The 23727-nt window shown below is 36.2% G+C and overlaps 1 protein-coding gene and 1 long non-coding RNA gene across 4 annotated transcripts in view; one reads left to right on the forward strand and one right to left on the reverse strand.

The window, feature by feature from the left end:
* Nucleotides 1-20677, reverse strand: part of LOC142873397 (uncharacterized) — a 33434-nt gene extending 12757 nt beyond the window's left edge. Inside the window, exons 1-2 of one of the 2 annotated variants that reach the window (XR_012921456.1) lie at nucleotides 20592-20677; nucleotides 10825-10957 (exon numbers count right to left, since the gene is read on the reverse strand). This is a non-coding gene — a long non-coding RNA (uncharacterized LOC142873397). Of the gene's footprint in view, nucleotides 1-10824; nucleotides 10958-20348; nucleotides 20548-20591 lie in introns of those variants that run through there. The other variant, XR_012921457.1, reaches the window with a different exon arrangement.
* SLC16A7 (solute carrier family 16 member 7) overlaps nucleotides 19931-23727 on the forward strand; it is a 156696-nt gene continuing 152899 nt past the window's right edge. Inside the window, exon 1 of one of the 2 annotated variants that reach the window (XM_012777162.3) lies at nucleotides 19931-20085. The gene's annotated coding sequence lies outside the window, so the exon portion shown is untranslated. Of the gene's footprint in view, nucleotides 20086-20546; nucleotides 20660-23727 lie in introns of those variants that run through there. The other variant, XM_012777160.3, reaches the window with a different exon arrangement.

The raw sequence follows: 23727 nt of genomic DNA on the forward strand, positions 1-23727 counted from the left end.
ACTAGTGAACTTTTGTATTCCTCCTCTATAACATGAGCAAACCAGCACTTCCCTGAATACGTTGTCTAGAGTCATCAGGATATTATTGTTTGATAGGAAGTCAAAAGGATCCCTAGACACCCCTTAAGAATTTGAATTTTGTAAAATGACTCCACTTTCTAGAACTTTTCTCAAAATAAAATTAACTTAATAGTTATTAAACATATATAGCTATAATTCTTATTAACCTATGTCTCATCAGGATTAGATATGAAGAAATGAGAAATAGTACATTAAGAATATGTTTTAAGAAAAGTTGCTATAAGTAGTATGAGAAATTTGCTTTCTCTGAAAATTTACATTATCTTTCTCATGCAACTGACTGACACAAACTGACAACTTTATAAATATTCCTACTGGAAAGTGGAAATCAATTGGAACTTTTTGAATTAGAGAAACTAAATTTTCAAAGTAATTTCTTATATTTATCAAATTTTCATGGAAAGTTATACTTTTATTATACAAAAAATAAATCTGAACTCTTGAATGTCAACATGAATCACTTTATAAATGTCTAATAACATCTAGCATGATAGTCAAAGAGATCTAAATGAATTTTACATAGTCTGGGCTCACTTGTTTCCCAGTGAGTATTCTTCAATAAACACTCATTTGAAGACAATAATAAATCCCTACATTAGAAATTTATTGAACTGGATTTGTTTTGAAACAATATTCTTATTTTTGTAAGTCTGGGACAATTTAAATTAGTAATATATGATGCTCCTAAGACTATTAACTGGTACAACTACTTTAGAAAAAAACCCTGAAATTATCCAATAGAGTAAAAAATATGCAAAGCCTAAATTCAGCAAATCTATTCTTATGTATTTAATCCATAGAAATTTTGTAGGCATATGGTGTCTATGCACACTAGGAAAATAGGCCCACAGATGCTAATAACAAAACTTAGGGATGACATAGTAGTCCATCAATAATAAAATAGGTAAATGCATTTTGATTCATTCATACAATGGAATAAAATAAGGTGCAAAAAAGTGAATGGACCTGCAACATCATTGGGGAAATTGTTAAAGCATGCTGGATCAAGGAAAGACAGAAGAGAAATACACACTGTATAATTTAATTTATACAAAAATTTAAAATAGCAAGAACTGAATTATATTGCTTAGTAATACATTTTTGGAGTGTGGAAATATAAAGCAAACAAGGAAGCAATTACATAAAAGTCAGAAAAAAGATAAAAACTTTAATGGAAATGATTAAATTCTGGAAATCAAATGGTTAAGCAAAAAGCTGAAAAAGTGGTATAAAGATTAAGAAAATAAAGGAAATCAAAGAAATTATATGCCAAATATTTCAAAGGAGTTTGATAGGTCTGAAAAGATAGATTAATACCTATTTAAAGGCCGGGCGCGGTGGCTCACGCTTGTAATCCTAGCTCTCTGGGAGGCCGAGGCGGGCGGATTGCTCGAGGTCGGGAGTTCAAAACCAGCCTGAGCAAGAGCGAGACCCCGTCTCTACTATAAATAGAAAGAAACTAATTGGCCAACTAATATATATAGAAAAAATTAGCCGGGCATGGTGGCGCATGCCTGTAGTCCCAGCTACTTGGGAGGCTGAGACAGAAGGATCGCTTGAGCCCAGGAGTCTGAGGTTGCTGTGAGCTAGGCTGACGCCACGGCACTCACTCTAGCCTAGGCAACAAAGTGAGACTCTGTCTCAAAAAAAAAAAAAAAACAAATACCTATTTAAATACAACATTTAACACACGCCTAAGATGCCACAGGAAAAGACTCAACGAAGCTGGAAAATGAATTATTTTAATTTTGTTTTTCAAAGACAATGCAGTAAGAGAACAATGAAAATCTAGATATCATATCTGTAAAGATAGAAATATGGAATTACTACACATTGTGTGTAGAATTTCTGTTAGTTTCTTCAAGAATGAAAAAGTAATTGTACATGTACACAATATTAAATCTTTCACAACAAAAAGTTGAATGAGAATGAAAGAAGAGAGGACATAGTAGAATGAAAAGTAAAGAGCCAAAGTAATTTTTCCTTATCTTCTAAAGCATCAATCTCTCTTTCCTCCTACCTTCGTGAAAATGACTTATTTGAAGGGTTTTTGCTCCTCTGCTCATTCTTACATGTTAACCTATTTCATGGTTCCATTCTTGATTTGCTTTTACTTTTCTCTCTGTTTTCCTTTATAGCTTCATCTTTTCTAGTGATTCAAACAATCCATACATCACAGGCTCTCATACACAGTCTTTATTTCTTTCTGTTGTTTCAATTGCCTGCTGAACATTTGCACCTAATGTCTCAAATTTCCATTTACAAAAAGAAATGCAAAACTTTTCTGCTAAACCAGAATTTCTTACATACCTGACTTTGACAAACAGCATCACTATCCATACAGTAATGCAAATAGAAATCTTGAAAATTTCCTTAGCTCCTTATTTTCCTTTAGCAACATGTTCAATCTCCTTCTCCTACAAATACATACACAACTTCATCATCCTCATCATTACCATTGTAATTATCATAAAAAATTTTTTTCTCTATAATGCTTTCAAAGATTCCTGCTTGAAAAAAAAACAAACAAGCTTGAATATATAATATAGTTGCCTACATTAACATTCTCTACTACTCTATAATTCTTCTCATTGTCACTTAGGGAGTTTTAATACTTATGGCAAACAATAACCTAGTTTTAATATCTAGATTTATATTTTGTTTACATATCTATCTCCACCAGAATACAAATTCTTCAAGAACCAATCATAGGGTTCAATTCTGAGAACAATATCAACTACAATACATATTTATGGAATTAATATATTCTTTGCATGGCTGCTTACAAGGCTGATCATATTTGCAAGATTGAACATACTTAAAAACATGAATTTTTAACCTGAGATCCATAAAAAAAATTTGTGGGTCAGTAAACTTGCATTTAAAAGAAAATGTATCTTAATTTACACTAACCTCTGACTAAAGTTAGCATTGTTTTCAAGCCAATAAACCACAGTAGTACCTATAACGTTGACACTTGTAAAATAAAAAAAAATTGTTTATATTAAATTTGAGTTATTGCAGATATATTGAAATATTTTTTCAGCCCATAAATGCTTTGAAATATGGTAATTATTATTAGATCCACTGCTAGGCCATTCCATATAATATATGAATAAAGATTCACATATATAACTACATGATAATTTTAAATATTTTAGTAAATGTATGTCAATATAATTGTTTTCCTTGATAATCCTATGCATTTCATTTTATTCATTTATATCTGAGAAGGAAGTTTCAAGAGATGGGTAAGTGACTCATGACATGAAAAATGTTAGGAATCTTTGTTTTAAAAATAAAATAAACAGAACACACCAAGGAGAGATTTTATAGCGATTTTTCTTCTATTAGATAAATAGCCCTTTCTGCTATGCAAGAAATCAGTGAAAGTGGATTAGCTAATCAGTTGAGGGGAAAAAAAAAAAACAAAACAACTCTAAGAGGATGGGAAAGCCCAAATCCAAGCAGAAAAGGATTCAATATCAGTGATTGAACAAGGAGATAAACAGAGTAGAAAAAAAGGTAAAGTGGGGAATTAAAGTTAAAATATAAAAATTTATGGCAAGGGCTAAAAGTCCTTGTATGATGGAGATGAGAAAACAGAGTTATTTGACAAGGATTTCTGTCTTCTTGAAAATATATAACAAAAAACAGAAGCATTACCAAAGACAATGATCTGCTCAGATAGAAAGATAAGAAAATTTGAAACATTTAAGAAAAATACAAGCAAGAGAAATTAGTTGCCAAAAAACAAACCAAATCGCAATATCTATAGTTTCCTTAAATAAAACATTTTTCGTAGACACGGGGTCTCACTTTGTCACCCAGGCTGGAGTGGAAGGATCATAGCTCACTGTAACCTTGAAATACTGGGCTCAAAAGATCCTCCTGCCTCAGCTCCCAAGTAGCTAGGACTACAGGCGAGGGCCATGGATGCCTGGCTAATTTTTAGCTGAGTATATTACTACTAAATGGAATAAAGTAGCAGTTCTGTTGTTAAGAAAAATGGAGAGAACATATTGGGTGGGAAAGTTGCAATCTCTGCAAAAGGCATCGTAACAGTTCCTTTATTCTAAGCAATGTGTAGGCCATGAAGAGATATATATAGGGTAGTGCATTATCTGATTATAGTTTGTAGAGTTTTTAAAAATTTTTGGCTGCCATTTGGAGAGTAGACTAGAGAGGGCAAGCATAGAAGCAGGAAGATTAGCCAGCAGGTTCAAATCACAAGGGTGCAAGAAAAATATGAACCAGGGCAAATTCCACTGTACACAGAGAAACTGTGTAAAATTAAGAGATATTTAAGGACAAAAATCAACTGGATATAATGATTTATTGAATATGGAAATTGAAGGAGAAGCAAATGTCAGGGAAGACTTAAATACCTGTCGCTTGCAGAACTAGGTAGATGAATAGCATTTTCATTTAAAGAGCTATGGAATATGGGAGAGACCTAGATTAGAAGATTGTGGAGTTTAGTGTTTATTCTGGACATGTTGAGTTGGAAGTGCATTTAAGGTATTTGAATGGAAATACCAAGTAGATCGTTAAATATAAATTAGGCAATCATCAGCATATAGAAGATAACTGAGGGTGCACACACAAATAAGTTTACTGAAGAAAAGTATATAAAGATGAAAAGTTGGTCTGTAACCAAGCCATAAGAAACTCCAACATTTAATTCCCTGTAGAAGAGGATGATGTTGCAAGAAGATTGAAAATGCCTGGGTAACGAAGCAGGAGGGAAAACAGGAAAGTGCAAAAATCATGGAAGCCAATGGAAGAGAGAGTTTCAAGAAGAGTTTTAAAGTGTCACATACTAGTGGGGTATAAAGCAAAAGATAACTGAGAAATATCCATTGAATTTAGAAAATGAAGGGCATGAAGAATTGATTCAGTAAAGGCAAGGTTGGATAAGCCAGAATGCACTGAATTGAGGAATGACAAGAGGTGGGGTGTTGGAGATAGTGGAGGTGGATTGTATAAATAAAACTGTCTTCGAAAAGTTGTATTGCAAAAAAGTAATGGAGTATGTACAAAAACATGTAGGATCTAATGAGTGTGTTTCATTGGTCCTTTTGGTTATTTGTTTTTAAAATAGTAGATGGTTAAGCAACTTTAGATGCTGCTGGGAAGAATTTGAAAATAATTGGTTTATTTTATGAGCAAAACTCAATGGACAAACAAAACAAAAAATTGTTTTATATTATTAAATATTTGTGCCTTGAAATACACCATTTTAGATAAAAGACTCTCCCTATCAATGTTATCTCGGAAGATTCCACAACTTTACCAACAATTTTCAAAATTGAGAAATCTGCTTCTATCTTCCACTAAACTTCCATCTCATTCAAGCTAAAGTTTTTTATTGTTTTCCAATTTAGGACTCTCTTTTTTCCCAAAGACCTGCTCTGGCAAAAGGATAATTGTTCTGGTCTTCCTTCATTTTTCTTTTCTTTCTACTGTTTGCACTATCAGGAGTAGAGTAGGGATTGGAGTAAAGTAGGCAAAGGTTTTATATTTAGTGTATTTAATTCAGTCTTGAGTGGACTTTCTCAATTTCCTGATGTGGGCAAATGCATAAACTGACCTCATGGTATCTTTCTTCAGCTCTTGTCTCCTGAAGGTACATTCTAGAATTTTGTGAATAGGCCTCTTTGAGAAAACTCAAGTCTAGATACATTCCCTGGCATTTGATTGACTTGTGAGGAAATTATGCATCTTTGCTTTACCAAATAGTGGGTGTGCAGCTTCCAAAATTAAGACTTGCTCTCTCTTCTCTGCTGCTATAAGTTTCTTAGCCAGCTCCCTCCATCAAATTACTCAAGGTAAGAAGTAGGAATGTATGTTTCTAAGATCATATACATTCCCAAATATTTGAGAACTCATGTCAAACCCTCCCAAGGGTGCTCCGAAAAACTTTTATAGTGTTCATGAAAAATCAGAGAGGAGAAAACAAAGGGTCCTTTCTACTCTTACAAATTCCTTGTAAGAACCTTTCTACATTAACTTTCTAATCTTCTTTCATCTAGGCGATTGGGGCTGTGTTCACTGTGTTCTTTTTGCCATTTTGTAGTAGATTTTTCATGGATGTATTCAATCTTGTTTCCAGAATCCTGAGACTACTAGAAAGGTCCATTACATCATGTTATGAAAACAGTCAAAAGAAAAGGTTGACCAGACAGTGGACAGAAGTTACAACAGGTAATTAGCAGAACTGGGATTAGACCCTGAGCTGTCAAGAATGTACAAAGTGGAATGGTTTGCTTCAGAGAGCCATAGGCATCCTGTGAGGAATTAGAAACAGGTAGTTTTTGTTTGTTTTTAATGTGGCTGGTATTCTGGTATTGTGAGGCTTTCAATTATATGATCTGTGAAGTGACAGACTCAAATCTGTTCTTTAAAATGAAAATGAGGGGAATGCAGGGAGAAAGAAATGTTAGAAGATTTGGGGAATAATTTAAGGGAGTAGAAAGTAGAGAGCTGTGATGAGGAGAAAGCATCTGGAAATGGGAGGAGAAGATGGATTCTGGAGAGATTATGGAGGTATGAATGGCAGAATATAATGACCAGTCAGACATGATGAAAGAACTAGGCTCAATCAAAGACAATGCTGGGTGTGGAAAACTTCAGGGTTAGCTTTGTGAATCTTAAGTGTTATAAATTACAACTGGTTTTGTCACAGATGTGCTATAAATTTGGGTGCAGTTATTATAACTCAGAGTCATAGAATCTTTACTTTAAAATTTAAATCATAATAACTCTTCCATAATGACTTGGAAGATCTAATATATCAACAAAAAATGCTACTCCCTCCTTCTTTTTTCCTCATTTTTCTCTATGTAAAAAGCAATTTTTGCTCCTGTCTTTTAAAGTCTTCTTTAAAAAATAAACAGATAAATAGTACATAGTACATGCCAGAAGTGATTCTACTTGCTTTACAAATACTAGCTCCTTTACTTTTCACAATTACCATATTAAGTGATAATGATGATGATGATGATGATGATTCACATTTTGCATATGAAGAAATTGAGGTCCTAAGAGAGACCCAAGATCATGTAGCTATTAATTAGCAGAACTGGGATTTGAACCCAGAAAGTCTATGCTTTTGTTTTTTTGAGACAGAGTCTCGTTCTGTTGCCCAGGCTAGGGTGAGTGCCGTAGCATCAGCCTAGCTCACAGCAACCTCAAACTCCTGGGCTCAAGCAATCCTGCTGCCCCAGCCTCCCGAGTAGCTGGGACTACAGGCATGCACCACCATGCCTGCTGATTTTTTCTCTATATATTAGTATTATATCAATACTTTCTATTGATAGTAGAGACGGGGTCTCGCTCTTGCTCAGGCTGGTTTCGAACTCCTGACCCCAAGCAATCCTCCCGCCTTGGCCTCTCAGAGTGCTAGGATTACAGGCGTGAGCCACCGTGACCAGCCCAGTCCATGCTTTTAATCACTGAATCTTGCTATCTTTCTCTCCTACAAGAAATAAAGCATGAAATCTTCAATTGCAAGAAATTACTGCATCCACGCTAGCCTGAATTGCTGTACCGATTGGGTGGACTCCTATGCTGGCTATTTCTTTCTACCTTGAGTTGTAACCATTTATATAAATGTTCTAACTAGGCCATCTACTAGTTTGGTAAAGTTCTCTGAGGCAAGAACCACTTCTCGTTCATCTTTGTGCCTACAACTAAAAGAAAAAAGTATAGCCCTGCAGCATATTTGGCAATAGCACAAATCCTGAAATCAGACAGACTTGAGTAGACTGGATGTTACTGACTTGCTGTGTGACATGAGCACAGAGCTTTAAGATTTATGTTCCTCAGTCTCCTAACCTGCAAAATGGAGTAAAAATCATTGTGTTTGTTATGAAGATTAAAAAAGATAATGCACATCAAAATTTTAACATAGCTCCTGATACATAGTGAGTACACATTAAATACCTATTAATTCCATTTTTGATGCATAAACTGTCAATAAACATTTGTTAAGTCATTGATTCCATCTTTGATATTACGTATGAATCTGGCTGGTAAAAAAGCACAAAAGATAAGAGAAATGTCCTCCAATGTAATTGCAATCAAGTATTACTACTTTCATGTATATTGATTAGTTAATCATCCACTTCAAGTTTTAATTTGAAAGAAACAGCTGTCAATTATTACCCAGTATTTTATTTTTGTGCATATAAACATAATATTAATGAGCTAATGCTTAAATAATAACAGATAGGGAAGATATAGGGGCAGCTTAATTTGAAAATTTACCCAGAATGTTGCAATATTTCCATTCGTAAAATGAATAATAAATCAGAACCTGTGATTAGGGCTAATTATATTGTAAGTTAGGAAATTAAAATAAGAAATATTAAGAATAATCATTTTAATTAAATCAATTGGGACTGAAAACTAATGGGTTTGTGAGCTTTTTATTGTTCTAAATAGCAATAAAAAAGATTTTGTTCCTACAAAATAGATAGCAGATATTTTCATCCAACCCTGAATTATAGATTTTATAGATTGCCCTCCTTGGATTCTCATAAGGAAATTTTAAATAAAGGATGTTATGACTCAATAAGGCAAATCGTATTGCATACTTGAATATCTTCTCAGACTATAGAAAGGTGGTAGAACATATGATTCCCCTAATCTCCAGATTGCCCTTTCCTATTACAACATTAATTTTGGGCAGGATTGAAAAATGCTACTTGAGCTACAAAGTGTTGCTATAGTGGAAAAGCAAATATTTTATGTCTATATTTCTTTTTTGAAAGTAAATGATTTCTCCCAGAAGAATAGCCCTTGTGTTAGATTGGATGGGGAGCAGAGACATTACCTTAAATAAATCTGCATTCCACCTTACATGTTACACTAGCTTCTAATGTGGTTTCTCTTTAGCCTTCACTTTCTAATCCTTCACCTTCTTCAAAGAATTTAACAGAAAGAAAGATAATACTGATGCCCTTACAAAGGATAAAATGGTGAAGTTGGAATAAGATTGGAGATAGAGAAATCATTTTGAAGAGTATTGTAGCCATCCAAGTGAAGCTTGATGAGGACTTAAATTAGAATGTTTCCATTATCTAAAAATAAACATTGTTTTATTCTTCCTAACTTTTTAGTATATGTTCTAGTAATAAGGGTGCTTCTCATCAAAAGGTTTTACAATGTAATGAAGCAGTAGGCCATTTACATCTAACACTTATAAGGAGAAAGTAAATGATATACTTAGAGTTATTAGAGTTGAGACATAAATTCATTTGATTTCATGAGTCCTGGAGCCTCTCAGTGATTACTCAGGTCACATACAGAATCACTGAGAACCTTAAAGCAATGAACTCTGAAAAGGAACGAGCTAGCTTGACTGATTGGAAAAGGCAGAAGGTAAAGCCCCAGAGCTAGGCAATGTGGAAACTGGATTAACACATTATGTCCCGCAGCAGTGGAAACCCTCCTCAGGTATCAGATGTTCCTGAACATACAAAAGAGCCATTTCCTGAGGGTTGCCCTAACATCACTAAGTTGGAGTCAGCCTAAAATATCAGGCATGATTATGAAGGGCAATAAAGTGTCAAGAGAAAGAAACAAAATTGAGAGTAAAATAAAACCCACAAAAATGAAAAAAAAATAATTATAAGTACAAAATAAAAACAAAAAACAAAATCAGCAGTTGCCAAGGGCTGGTGGTAGAGTTAGTGGATTGACCACTTGATTGTAGTGGTGATTACAGGTATGTACACAATTGTCAAAATTCATAAGGCTATGTACCTGCAAAGGATGAATTTTCCTAGAAATAAATTATACTATAAAGACTGAGTAAAAAGTATTAAACATGATTCACTTAGAAAGATGAACATGCTAATAGAAGTAGAAAAATATGTGAGTGATTTTTTTAATACATATACTCAAAATTAAATTACTGCAGGTGAGTTCAGAGATAACCAAAGTTTAGAAAGAGGAATGGGCTTGAAATTTGCATACTTGATTTGTTTTAAACAACTGGCTTAATGATACTATGTATTCTTTATGTGCAGGCATTTCACATAGTTCTGTGTCTTGAATGTGGATCTCAAAGAAAGATAAAGAAACTTCCTGGTTTGCATCTCTTTACTTGTTTCTAAACTATAATAGTATGTCACAGGTTGGTTTCTCTAGAATCAAACAATGACATGCATTTAGTGGGCAAGGTGTTTATTAGACAAGGGAAGGGGGAGTAAGCAAAATTGGGCAGAAGAAACCAAACTTTGATAGAGACCCACAACGCCTTGGCAAACTCAGCGTGGAGCTCTGAAGAGAACTCAGGCTATCCACATGAGCAACTATTGATACTCCCTTAACCAGTCCTGACAATAGGCAGGTACATCACTCCTAGGCTCCCAAAGTGACCAGTATTGAGTAAAATGGCAAAGCCTTTGCATCCCTTCCTTGCTTAACCACTAGATGCAAGTGAAGCAATTTGCTGCAGCTGAGTCAGACTCTGAAGGAGCCAACACAGGGGGATGCCCGCATGGCACTCCCCACAGCAAACCATTCTTTGAAAGGCATCTGGGTGATGCATCTTCATACCTAACGTAATTCATCATTTGTACCACAACATCTAGTTCTCCATATATGTTCAAGAAGCCACTCCTGGTGGAGCAGGACTCTGGTGAGCCTCTCTTCCTGGGGAGAGTCTCAGGAGTGGAAGGTTAGTGAGAAAAATGACAGCTCCTGCCACTTGAGATCCAAGCGGAGTCTTACCTTTGAGTCATTCCTGTCCAAGTATCAGACATGTGACTGAAGAATCCCCTACATGACATTAGGGGCCTGTGTTCCTGTGTTCCAGTCTTCCTTGTTGAGGCTCCAGATATCATAGCACAGAGACAAGCCATACCTGTTCAGCAAAAAAAAAAAGGAATGAGCATGATAGAATTGTTGCTGACTTATACTATAATTGTTTTTACAGAAAAAAGTAACTAAAGCAGAGAGATAAAAGGAAAAAGTTCTTTCAAATAAAAAGAGGGATAATATTTAAAGATCCCATATCTTGAGTGGAAAAGAGATAAAGTTCTCTACAGAATAGTTATGGGGAAGAAGTTCATTTTCAAATTAAAATTTGATTGAATTACAGAGAAAAATATTATTTTTGTATGTACTACTCTACAACTGGGTCTGTAGCTCCTTTATGATAAATGGCCAGAGGTATATATCTAATTTTAACCAAATAACAAATTTATTTAAAGTAAATTACCAGTGATGTGATTAATTTTTCTATAGGAAACTATTTATGGATTTTATAATTGTCCAATTTGTCCTTTAAAACAATTAATGAGGTAAGTTTTTATTATTTTATTTCTGAAGGATTATTTATTTCCTAAATATATATATTTTATATATAATAATATCATCTTTTATTTCAATTAAGCTTTACAGTTTACAAAGCAATTCCATTTACATTCTCTGGTTTACTCTTCTTAATAACCAAATTAATTGTATTGCTTACAAATAAAGTAAGGTTTAAACATTTTGTTGTCTTTGCCAAAGTAGTGCGTTAGTGAAGTGCACAACTAAGCTTATATCCAGTTATTAAGATGTCTAATAAAAGACTTATTTCAGATATTATATTGCTTTTTAAATGAAAAATCACATTTTTATTTTATATATTAAAAATTGAAGTTGATATGATAACACAGCCACAGAAATATTTGTTTTTAAATATTCATAGAAGTCAATAATAAAAATAATCCAAATATACATTTTCATGTGAATTAATAATGTCTGATACTTCCATACAATGGAATACTACCCAATAATGAAAGGACCAAAGTACTGATACATTCATATAACTACATGAATACACTTTTAAAATATATGTAGAACCAAAGAAACCAATACAAAAGTGTACATATTTATATATCATTCTGCAGTAAGGAAGACAGCTAATTTATGATGATAAAAAGAAGATCACTGATTTCTGGGATGTAGGAAGGATTGAAGAAAAATTCAGGCAGGAACATTCTGCCATGATTGGAAGGCTCTACATCTTGGACTTGCGGTTAAGTGGGTTTATAAATTTGTCGAAACTCATCACACTATTAGAAATACAGGCATTCTAATGTATGTGAGTTATTCTTCAGTAAAATTTATTTAAAATAAAATAAAGCTGGTATATTTTGCCCAAAGAATCCATAATTTCTGTTTGAATCTTTGGTTTTGTGAACAAAGCTCATTCTTCTTCATAAAGGCCATTTGGAAAGAACTCCACATATCCTTTGAAACATGTTTCTGTCTCTAAATAACCTTTCAGTGTAATAACTAGTATTGTCTCTTGCAGTTTAAACTGAAAAACACTTATAAAGAATATCACTTAGGAAAACAAATGCCCCAATGTTTATGTTCTGGATGTGTATGTATATGCAAACAGAGTCATTTGATGAGGACTATCATAGCATTGCCATCATAAGCGGTATGAAAGTTAAAGAAATGGTGTGTAGTCTGCTGGAGGCAATCACTACTTACATCTAAAAAGTTTATCATAGTGCCTGGAATATACTAATTGCTTAAAAAATATGTCAAATGAATGAATGAAATTCAGTGAAGATAGATATTCTAAAACCATCATTGGATTACATGACTCTGGACCTGCATTGACAAATGACATTCTGGTAGATCAAAACAAAAAATTAATATACCTCAAGTAACCACATATATTACTAGGATTCAGCCCAAATCCCTGGGATAAAGAGCAGAGGCACAAGCAAATGGACCTGAAGCATATGTCACATTTGATGTAATAGATCTCATACAGATTATTTCTTAGAAAACAATTATAACAAGTTATAATTCAAGGTCACAGTCATCAAACACCCAGAAAAATAAATTATCATTAAGAAATTAATTATACAGATAAACCTCATTTTATTGAGCTTCACTTTATTTATTGTGCTTCACAAATAATTATGTTTTTTCCAAATTGAAGGTCTGTGGCAACCCCACGATAAGGAAGTCTACTCTACGGGTGCCATTTTCCCAAAAGCATGTGCTCACTTCATATTTGTGTCACATTTTGTTAAGTTCTCAATATTTCAAGCTTTCTCATTATTATTATGTATCCATTATGATAATCTGTGATCAGTGATCTTTGATGTTATTACTGTAATTGTTTGGGATTGCCAAGAATCATGGCCATATGAAATGGCCACGGATAAATGTTATGTGTGTTCTTACTACTCCACTAACAGGCTGTTCCCCATTTCACTCCCTCGCCTCTGGCTTCCCTATTCCCTGAGATCCAACAGTATTGAAATTAGGCCAATTAATAACCCCATAATGTCCTCTATGTGTTCACTGAAAAGAAGATTTGCATGTCTCTCATGTTAAATCAAAAGATAGATATAATTAAGCTTAGTGAGGAAGGCAAGTTGAAAGCTAAGCCTCTTGTGCCAAATAGTAAGCCAAGTTGTTAATGAAAAGGAGAAGTTCTAGGAGGAAATTAAAAGTCCTATTCCAGGGAACATATGATAAGAAAGTGAATCAGTCTTATTCACTTTCTGTATCTCTGATACAGAGAACATTTTAGTAGTGTGGATAGAAGTTCAAACCAGGCACAACATCCCTAAAGCCAAAGCTTAATTCTTCTTCTATTATTATTTTTATTGCAGGTAGGGAAGGGGAAGAGAAAATCCCAAAGCCTAAATCAGAGCAAGGCCCTGGCTCTTTTGAATTCTGTAATGACTGAGAGATTTAAGGAAGCTGCAGAAGAAAAGTTCAAAGCTAGCAAAGGTTGGTTCACAAAGTTTAAGGAAAGAAGTCTTCTCCATAACATAAAAGTGCAAGGTGAAGCAGTAGGTGCTGATGGAGAAGCTGCAGCAAGTTATCTAGAAAATCTAGCTAAGATCATTGATGAAGGTGGCCACACTAAACAATAGATTTTCAATGTAGACAAAACAAGTCTTCTATTGGAAGAAGATGCCATATAGAACTTTCATAGCTAGAGAGGAGAAGTCAATGCCTGGCTTCAAAGCTTCAAAGGAGAGGTTGACTCTCTGGTTAGGGGCTAATAAAACTGTTGTCTTCAACTTGATGCCAGTGATCATTTTCCATTTGGAAAATCCTAGGGCCCTTAGTAATTGTGCTAAATCTACTCTGCCTGTGCTTAATAAATGTAACAACAAAGCCTGGATGACAGCACATTCGATAATAGCATGTGTTACTGAATATTTTAAGCCCACTGTTGAGATCTATTACTCAGGGGAAAACAAAAGATTTCTTTAAATATAATGTTGCTTACTGACAATGCAACTGGTTACCCAAGAACTCTGATGGAGGTGTACAAGGACCTTAATGTTGTTTTATGCCAGCTAACACAACATCCATTCTGTAACTCATGGATGAAGGAGTCATTTCAACTTTCAATTCTTATCACTTAAGAAATATTTCATAAAACTACAGCTGCCATAGACAGTGATTCCTTTGATGGATCTGGGCAAAGTAAATTAAAATCCTTCTGGAAAGGATTCACCATCCTAGATGCCATCAAAAATATCTGTGATTCATGGGAGGAGGTCAAAATAGAAACATTAACAGGAATTTGGACAAAGTTGATTCCAACCCTCATGAATGACTTTAAGGGGTTCAAAGCTTCAGTGGAAGAAGTTACTGCAGATGTGGTGGAAACAGCAAAAGAACTAGAGTTAGATGTGGAGCCTGAAGATGTGACTGAATTGCTGCAATCTCAGTACAAAAGTTGAACAGATGAGGAATTGTCTCTTATGGATGAGCAAAGACAGTGGTTTCTCAAGATGGATCTACCCCCAGTAAAGATACTGTGAACACTATTGAAAGGACAGCAAAGGATTTAGAATATTATATAAACTCAGTTGATAAGACAGCAGTAGGGTTTGAAAGAATAAACTTCAATTTTTAAAGAAGTTCTACTATGAGTAAAATGTCATCAAATGACATGGTGCGCTATAGAGAAATCTTTCTTGGAAGGAATTGTCAATTGATGTGGCAGTCTTTATTGTTGTCTTATTTTAAGAAATTGCCACAACCACTCCTGGCTTCAGCAGCCACCACCATGATCAGTAAGCAGTCATCAACATCAAGGAGAGACCCTACACCAGCAAAAAGATCATGACTCATTGAAGGCTCCAATGATCATAATCATTTTTTAGCATGCAGTAAAAAATGTTTAGTTAAGGTATGTACATTGCTTTTTTAGACATAATGCTATTTGCACACTTAACAGACTACAGTATAGTGCAAACATAACTTTTATCTGAACTGGAAAACCAAATAATTCATGTGGCTCACTTTATCTCAATATTCACTTTATTGTGGTAATTTGTAACTTAACTTGAAATACCTCTGAGGCATGCCTGTATAGAAAAATGCCATAAAAATTCCTGGCAGAGGAAAAGTAGAAAAACAGTCCCTAAATGGCAAACAGAATGGCAAGGTGGCATTAATGGTAAGCAAAGAAACAAAGAGATGCTGAAACCCCCTTTACTGAGAAGTGTATGTCCAGTTAAGAGTATTTTGCGTCAGACTCTCTTGTGACCTACGAGGTATTATGTTAATACAAACATTGTCTAACCTTTCAAGGACATTCCAGGAACATAGCAAGTATTACAAATTAAGCAGGTAAATATGTGGTCACATTTTATAGGGTACCTTCATTAACATTACTCTCTGAAATATGAGAAGTAAATATTTATTTTTAGTTTAATAGAAGTCTACATAAATATTTCTTCATTTGTTAAGATTATGCATAAATTGTTTGGATCTTGGTACCCTTGAAGTGCTTGTAAGAATCATAGAGTTTTAGAAAGTGAAGCTAATTATTAAGGTATCAAAGTAAAGACCTATGAGTCAGAGAGGTTAAGGGGCCAATCCAAGACCAAATGTGCAGGAAAAAGGACTAAAGCCCTTAAAGTTCCATGGTAACACCTTTGGCTATCATAGATTCATGTAATAAAATTCATTAAGTATTAAATAAAAAGCCACTGTTTACAAAATCACTGTCTGAAAACTTTACAATCTATGATGAGAACTTTGAATCCAAGTTTCTAGTCTTATTCAGAATAATCAGAATATTCAGATGAAAGTATCTATAAGACACTAAAAGTATCTATAAAACACTCAGAATCTTTGAAGTTTAGCTTATGCATAATAATTAATAAAATGTAAAATTAGAAAAATACCCAAACAGACAATCATTTTAGTGCATAACTGACTGAGAGTGTTTGGAGCCCACAGTATTTTTTTGTTGACAAAAGATCCTTCTGTGCTATTGTATGGTTATGGAAAGATGGACTGTACAGCAGCGTCCAACACAATTGATTTCCCTTCTTGAAAAATTTCCCTTCTTGTAAAATTGGACTAGATTTTCATTTTCCCAAAATTCTATGAGAGATTTCCATAGAAGACATTTCCAAAGTAGCCTACATAGATGTACTCAAGATATAAATCTAGAAGCAGCAGAGAGATGTCTTTTATACTTTATATATTCTATGAAACCAGGTCACAGGAATCATTTTCACAGCTTCTAGCCGGCTACAATCTCAGTCACAGTATGTTGCCACTGGATGTCAGGTGCACATTTGTTTTCACTTAGGTGAGGGTAACATTGGGACATTTGGTCTTTTGTCCTTAGTTAAAACCAATCTATTGTGTGCAGTTTACACACAAACACACACACACACACACACACACACACACACACCTATTCTGGTTTCACAGAATCTCTTGCAATGAAAAGGCTGCTATATGAATTTGTTAGGATCATGAGAATATATTTTCAGCCTTGGCTTAAGAACACATTGGAGCACTGTCATAAGTTCAATGTTTCATTTGGTTTTATGCTATTATTATTTATAATCTTATTAACATTTTATATTGGTCAGAATAGGCTATGTTCTCAGGACAAATACAGCCTGATATTCAGAGGCTTAGCACATGGTTCCCTGCTTATACGAAGCCCAGTGTGAGTCATCCTTTAGTGACTCCATTGTGTAGCTCCTCCACCAGAAACATGTCCCTGTGGCAGGGAAAAGGAGGGATGAAGGAGGCATTGTGGGTCTTAACTCTCTTTACCAGGCATTACATATGTCACTTCCACTCATACTCTATTAGTTAGAACTACATAGTTTCATGGCCCCAATATAACTATAAGGGAAGCCAGAAAATGTAGAATCATGCGGATCATGGATATTGTGAACACCAATAGCCTCTGCTGTACATCTGTTGCTTAAAATCACACTGTTATCTCTTTCCCCCACTTGGCAAACATTAATGATTAGCTTTCTATATGCAAGATTTTGTGCTGGATATTAGATGATTCCAGAGATGAAGAAAATGTCATCTCTACCTTCAAACATCCTAACAGATTTCAGAGATAGACAAAAACATATTATAATATAGTCATACTGGGAAGCAGAAAGAAAATACCCCAAATAGAGACACAAAACATGCTTTATGGGAAAGAGCACAGAGGAAGAAGGAATCAATCCTTATTAATAGGGAATCAATGAAATGCTATAGAGGTGATGACATATTTTCTGAGCATTAAAGTAAAAAAAGGTTTAGATAAATTTGATATGAAAAAGAGGGCAGGAAATGAGAAGACAGAAAAATATGAGAAGACATGGCATGACCGAGTAATGAAGGGACAAAGAACCTGTAATATGAGGCTGTGGGTATATAGTGCACATTTGAGTTTTATTAGTTTATATGCTATGTATATATTTGCAGTTGGCTTATTTGTGGAACATGAATTGCTAGAATATTAAACATATTGCTGTTCTTTGTTTTTCCCATTACTATTTCACCTTATGACTAGAAATCAAGACAGACTTTTTATTAGAGCATTCCAAGTTCTGATCATATCGCTGAATTTTTCCCAATATTGTTTTTTTCTTCAATTTTTGAAAAATATTAAATTATAAGTCATAGGATAAATTGACTGGATTTATTCCTACCTAATTCTCTTTCAGATTTCTTTCTAATTCAATCAAGTATTTATATAGCATGCCTAGCTATAGCAACAAGTTAATTTAGAAATTAGTTTCCAAATACTCTGTGGCAGTAGGAATTCAGAGTTTTGATTGTTGGAAAAACAAAACTTAAAAAGAACACTTGCTGAGGTTATGATATAATGCTATAAGTAGTGATGTTTGGGCATTTGACAATGGGTTAAATAGGTCAAGAGCATGGGACAGACCAAAGAACAGGACAATAAAGAAAAATCAAAGAGAAGAAAAAGGGAGAATAGGGTCAAAAATCAAGAATATGTGGTCTTTCTTGTTCCTCTTTGAAAAAAAAAATAAAAGTGATGAATAAGCTGGAAAAATGTCAATAGCAAACACTCCAGAACATGACCTTGAGACATGCCTTTATGTTGTTTTCCCCCTCAAGTTTAACATTCTTTTTTTGTCATTGAAATAGAGTGATCATAGTCACTCCTAGACACTGCATCATTATCAAATGCCTATCATATCTTACACAAACGTCTATTTATGCATGTTTAGCTTTAAAAATATAAAATCCTTTCTAGAATTTCCTGCCATTTTTTAGTTTTCAAACTAATTCTCTTTCTGTAAAATTGTCTTCCAAACATTTTAAAGTTATTAATAGGCACCATTTATTTATCCCTTATTATCTATGTGCCACTTCACATATCTCATTTAAACCTTATGACAATAAAAAGCTATTATTATTTCTATTTTGTAGCTGCAGAAAGTGACATTCAAATTTTGTCCATGACTGCAGACTAGCTATGGCAGAAGTGGATATTTAAAGTGACTTAATCTCTCTATATCTGTTTCCAAATTTATAAAATATGACTAGTTATAGAACACCTCTAATAGGATTATTGTGAAACCAAGGGTGGAAAAGTCAGTTAAACTGGCAGAAACATGAGTTCTTAAATACAAACCTACACTAATTCTTCTGGACAGTTCCTTTTTCTAATAGCAACTTAAAGATATTAAAGAAACCCAATTTTTGAAGTTGCTGAAATGTTCACTTCCAGCCCTGCTTCTTTCCAACTTCCCCAAGAAACATAGACAGGGGAAGAAACCAAACCAATGACGGTGGAATTACCATTATTCTTAGCACTAGTCATTGTCAAATAAGCAAATCCTGTTTTGGAGAATTAAATAATCTGGGAAACTAAGAATTAAATTATAGGAATTATTTACAAATGATTTTTTAAAAGTCCTTTTCTATTTTCAATGTCTCCTGGCGCTGTTTTCTATACCCCTCCTCTCATGGTGTAAATTTTATTTTTCCCTTGTAGTGATCAGGTTGGTGAGCCTAATCTCCAACACTGCCCTGTCCCCTTCCCAAAAGGCTGAACACTTTGAAAAACGGCTCAACACTTTCCCTCGGAGCTCTCAGTGAGGATCTTCTAGTCTCCCTGCATCCTGCCGGGCTCTTTTCTTTTAGCACGCTTTTCTCTCCGGCAGGTTGAACAACTACCTGTGGTATCTAAACAGAACTACCCCACACCGGGCTCCTGGGTTAGACTTCAAAGCACTTCCCGTAAAACTTGTCACGACCAACTGGAAGGACAGATCTGCCTTTTGGCTTTCCTCTTGGCCAAAACTAAAATCCGAAGTGGAGCGCCCCGAGCAATAAGTGTCTATAGCGTAGACAGCCGCTCGGAGCATGCGCAGTCTCTCCAGTCACCGGGAGACGGCTTCTGCCCCCCCCCCCCACTCCGCCCCCACTCGCCCATCAAGTCCCCCCCCAGGCCGTCCTCCATCACAACCTCCCCGGCGCCCACCCTCCGCCCCCCGAGCTCGCTCCTGGGCATCCACAAGGGCCTTCAGCAGCCGCGCCCCCCCTCCCCGCCTCCTCCTCTTCCTCCTCCTCCTCCGGCTCTAGGCGGGCGAGGACACGTCAGGGGACATAAATAAATAAATAATTCCATTCACCCGGTGACAGCGAGGCGAACCGGCTGCAGCTCGGGAGGAAGGGAGAGCTGCAGCGCCCACTCCGTGCCAGAGACCAGATAAAGTAAGTACACCCCGCGAGGAAGGGGGGAGGAGGAGGAGGAGGGGGAGGAGGATGAGGAGGAGGCGCCGGTAGAGAGGAAGGCGAGCGCGCGTCTGCGACGCGAGCAGACTAACGCGCCAACGCAGAGTTTGCCGGCGAGCCCTTATATAGACAAAAATACTCGAAGCTGCCACCGAAATGGAGCTCGTGTCAGCCGAGCGCGCGGACAGCGGCGCAGGAGCTGTGGGGAGGCCCGCGGGGTCCCGGACGGGAGCGTCCCTCACGCTTCAGTCCGCGAGGTGCTCACGCTCTCGGATTTCGCACGGAGCCTCGGGCTGGCGCGGTGCTGCCCACTCTCCCTGGCCCAGGGCCGGTTCCCGCCGGGCGTGTGTAGTGCGCGCCCGCCAGCATCCCGCCCAGGGCCCCCTGGGGTGGCGTCGCGAGGGTGGTGAGAGTGTTCGTTATGGAACGTCTTCTCTTAGCAGATGACCGGGGCTCGGAGAGCCTTGGAGGAGGGGACGAAATACCGAGGAGGGTCGTCTTCCTTCTTTTTCGGAATCTAGGAAGGATGACCCGAGTGGAGGCGGATGGAAAGGTATCTGCGGGCCATGCCTGCGCCCGGGCAGCGGGGTGCGCCGACTTGGCGGGGGCTGAGGAGGGCCTGCGCCGCGCTGTGCTTCCTGCGCTGCTGCGCCACGCTGGGGGCGCCAGGCCGGGCCAGGTAGCGCGGGAGGCTGCCGCTGGCTCACGTGCGAACTGCCTCATTTCTCAGCTGACGCTGCAACAGCTGGCCTCTCCACCTTCTTTTCTCCTCTACTTCCGTGAAAAGGATCGCAGACCGCCTTGACAAGGGCGGTCGTGCTCAAGGCCACTTTCCTGATAGTGCTGGGGTGGGAGTTTTGTGGTTCGAACTCCAGGGAAATTAAAATTAAACACACACCCCCCCCACAGGAGAGAAAACGAGGACCAGTTTGTCTACAAGTGTCCCTTTGACTCCCTTTACTGGAGAAGTAAGTAGGACTGGGGTGGGTTGAGTGTGGGATGGCTAGAGGCAATACTTTATGTCCTCCCTGTCTTCTGGGGTCCAAAAGGAGACAAAACAGAGAAATAAAATAGCGGACAATGAGGACATGAAGTGAAAAAGACTGGGCAAGAGTAAATCTCGGGCACTAGATCACCCTGTTGTGGCACACCATGCATCATGGCTAAACCCAATCAGAACTCAGACAGTTACAAACTTTTAACAGGTTGTTAGCTTTAATATGCTGTCATAGGAACCACAAGTGTGCAGTTGGGGAAATGTGGCTGAAAAATCAGAGTTGAGTGGGGTCTGAAGAGGGCAGATGAGGGTTGAACAGGATGACTCTTATTTAGCCCCAGTGAAGCAATCCTTGATCCACTTTCTGCTTCTAAGCACGTTACGTTTAAAGCAATCTAGGTGAGGGGGCAACTGAAGATTTTAGTGGAAGGCAAACATAATCATAAGCAACTCAGTGTATTGTGTAACAACTCAAAAAGTCAGAAACTACATCTTTGCAAATATTCGCATCAACAGTTTACTATATACTACACTCCTTGGGGGACAAGGAGTGTATTAGTAATGATAAGTGATCTGAAAATTTAGCAACCATTTCCCAGTGTTCAAATTAGAGCGTCCTTCTATAGATGCAGATTATTTCTAGACATGCATTTGTTTTTTAACAATATCTGGCTTAGATTTTTGGCCTCAAGCCCCTTTAAAGGGAAGGATGGCAAAGTGACCTAAAGAAATCTCCGTGTCCAGAGTCACGGATATAAAGTAAAAGGGCATATTCTGAATTTGCTTTTGATTCTGTATTCATTCACCAAACATCTCTTGAGGCATTCACATGGAAAAAGGGAATTAACTTTAGAATCAGTCAGACCTAGACTTCAAGCTTGGTTCTGCACTTTTGTAAGGTTGATTAATTATTTAAAAATCTGTGCTTCATTTTTTTCTCTTCCATAAAATGAGATTGGTTGTACTCACTATGAAGTGCTATTGTGAGTAATAAAGTGTATGGAAAACATCTAGAATATAGACTAGCTATTTTTGAGTAAGTGGGAAGTATGTGCCTTCATGTATCAGCTATAATCAAGAATAAAGGAAAAATTAACCATAAGTTAAGCAAATTGAATTTGACTATCATAACACTAATCCAGCTAGAGCTGAGCCCATTGGTATTTGGGTGCACCAGAGACATTTTCAACGTATTCTCAAATATCAGTGTTGATAATGATGCAAATATTTTGGAAATAATTTTCTTGATCTAATAGCAAAACTCTTGCAAATGTTTTCATTAATATTCATTGAAATCTCAAAGGAGTTCATGAAAATCCTACAGGACAATTGAATGACAGCTACAAGATGCTGGCCTAAAGGTATTTTTGCTAAAGGTTTTGTGCAGTTAGGAGAGTTCCACAAAAATATCTATGTGGTTCAATTATGTAAACCCATAATTAATTTTTAGTAATACTTGACATTAAAATAGCAACTTTCAGTTGAAAATATTTTTATATGTGGTGAACACAAATGAAATATTTTAGATAAAGATAAAGCATTTTATTTAAAAAATTGACTATTCCCCATCTAATAACACAATGATATGTATTATTATTAATTAGTTTTGTACCCCTGACAGATTCTTATTAAAGCTAATATGTTGGAGAATGGTACTTTATGAAAAGAAACTGTCCTACTAAGTACTTACTCACGATCTATTTCTTTTGGAACTAGACTAGATATGAATAAATGATAAAAGGTAAAAGCATGCACTTGACAAGTTTCCCAGAGATGAACTATGTTAACAATATTTACCTTGTTTTAAAATTGATTTTCAAAAATTCCAGAATCCAAAGTTCTATCAATTATTCTCAAATATGCAAAATGTGAATTTAGTGATAAATAGTGTTAGGTGACATTGTTTCTCAACAGGTAGGATTATTGGCATTTTGGCCGGAACACTTCATTATATAGAATGCCTCTTTCGTTGCAGGACATCGTTTATTGTCTATGACCTGTCTTAGTTAGTTAAGGCTGCTATAACAAATTATTTTAGACTAGATGGCTTATAAACAAAATAAATTTATTTCTCACAGTTCTGGAGCCTAGAAATCTGAAATTTTGGTGCTGGCATGGTTGGAATTTGATGACGGTCCTCTTCTGGGTTACAGACTGCTGACTTCTTGTATCTTCACATGATGGTAAAAGGTTGAGAGAGCTCTCTGGGCTCCCCTTTATAGGAGCATTAATCAATCACATTCATGAGGGTTCCATCCTCATTATCTACTTATCTTCCAAGGCCCTACTTCTTAATACCATTACCTTAGGGGTTAGGACTTCAACATATGAATTTTGGGGGGACTCATTCAGTCCATAACATGCCCTCTGTTTTCTGTATGCTAATGGCTTTCTCTCAGTCATTATAACAATCAAAAAAGCCCCTCTATATTTTAATATACTTTAGTGGAATGTATTAAATATGGTTGAAACTATTAGCCAATAGGATCAAATTGAGAATGTTTAAGGAAATTATGCTTGAGATCAGAGTGTCTTCAAATAAAATAAAAATCATTTTTTTCTGTTAAAGGATTAAAAGACAAATCTTGTATGAAAGTATTTGGATTTGAAAGAATGAGTTCTTT

Source organism: Microcebus murinus, chromosome 10 (genome assembly GCF_040939455.1).
Source record: "Microcebus murinus isolate Inina chromosome 10, M.murinus_Inina_mat1.0, whole genome shotgun sequence".
NCBI classification, from domain to species: domain Eukaryota; kingdom Metazoa; phylum Chordata; class Mammalia; order Primates; family Cheirogaleidae; genus Microcebus; species Microcebus murinus.